Here is a 1,621-nt window from a genome sequence, read left to right as displayed (position 1 = left end):
AGCACGGAGCGGGTCCCGACTAAAAATAAACAGCAATCAGAGAGCTAAATTAATCTGCTTTGTTGTAGTGCTGAAGGAGAAGCGTGCGTATCTGAACGGTAAATGTTAAAATCGTAGGGCTTAAATAAGGCAGCTGCGGAGGTGCTCGGTAATGAAACGTCTGCCTCTAGTATCTGATTAATTATGATATTTACATAAGCACCTTTAAACTCCTCCGGGTGGAAACAGAATGAGTCATTCTCCCTTCTCCCGGCGAAGGAGCCGACCGCTGCTCTGGGCTCTGCGCGCAGCCTCTGCGGAGCGGCTCCCAACTTCCAGCACGGAAAATGCGGGCGGTGGGAGAGCAAGGCTGTGCTCCCAATCCCCCTCCTTTCCGCTTTCTTTTCCGAAGCTGTTTGCTTTAAGTGGTGCAGAGTTGGAAGGGGGAACTAAGCCTTGCTAATCCCGCATCTGTTGGGGTACGGGGAGGTTGGCCCTTCCAACGGGTTTCCAATATAATTAATAGAAGGAATTCATGAGGTCAGGTGCCCGTACGATCTTTTCAGGTGAACTCAAGCTACTTAAACTCATTAATTTAAAAGGAGGCATTTTGAAGGATTACACATTTAATTTGAGTAAATGGCTTGATAGACTGATGCACATGAATGCTTTAAGGAGGTGTTCTATTTCAACATTCAGTAATTAAAAAAAACAACAAAAAAGCCCCATACCATCCCGGTGTAACAGGAACACTTGGCTAAAACAAATCGTGTTTTGTTTAAGGGCTTCTGACTTCTCATTTACAGTAAATGTCAGGAGTCAACTGTTTTTCTTTTCCCTTATGGCTGAAAAGTTCCAGTTTTTTCTTTTTTTTCTTCCTTTCTGCAAATGTGCCCGGCCAGAAAACCCTGCAAGTTTGTTTGTGCTGTAGAACCTGACCACTGTTGGAGGCTGAGTGTGTGCGTGAAGGCACCTTGGTGGGACGGGATGGGGCCACTGCAGGGCCGTGCTGTCTGTGTGCCATCCTGCTGTCTGTCCCCATCCCACTGCACGGCCCTGTCCTGCTGTCTGGCCTTGCCATCCGTCGCCCATGGGGCAGGGCTGCAGCACTGTGTCTTTGAGCAATGGAAGCCTTTGCTTCTAGGAGTGTTGTGAGAGGGAAATGTTCCGCCATCACGGAGGCACACGGAGGTGTTCAGTAGTTCTCTTTTTGGTCATCCTAAGCAGCAAGCCAAAGCCCAGCAGAATGGTAATTAAATAGAGTAGAACGGTGCTGGGAAGGAGCCTCATTTGAACTGGAGGAATTGACACCGCTGTTGGGCTGCAGAGTGGTACAGTTCCATCACTCAGCAGCACCATCAAACAAACCTGTGTCTGATTACTCCTAATTAAAGGGAGAAGATGTGTCCACCGCGTCCCAGAGGCAAGTTCAGGCAGGCTTATCGCAACCCTCCGGTTTCACGTTGCCAAAAATTAATACTCGTTTATTTTAATGTAGGCGGTTATAAATAGGATGCTTTATCAGATGAGGGATTTGAATTGATCTCCTCCTTGTATCGCCCGCCTTCCCTTAGATCCGTGCCATCTGCCTGCAAACACGCCTGAGCGCACGCTTGCTGGAACTCGACCGGGCCGTGCGTGC

This window comes from Meleagris gallopavo, chromosome 10 (assembly GCF_000146605.3).
Source record: "Meleagris gallopavo isolate NT-WF06-2002-E0010 breed Aviagen turkey brand Nicholas breeding stock chromosome 10, Turkey_5.1, whole genome shotgun sequence".
NCBI lineage: Eukaryota > Metazoa > Chordata > Aves > Galliformes > Phasianidae > Meleagris > Meleagris gallopavo.
Note: the sequence above shows the minus strand (reverse complement) of the source record.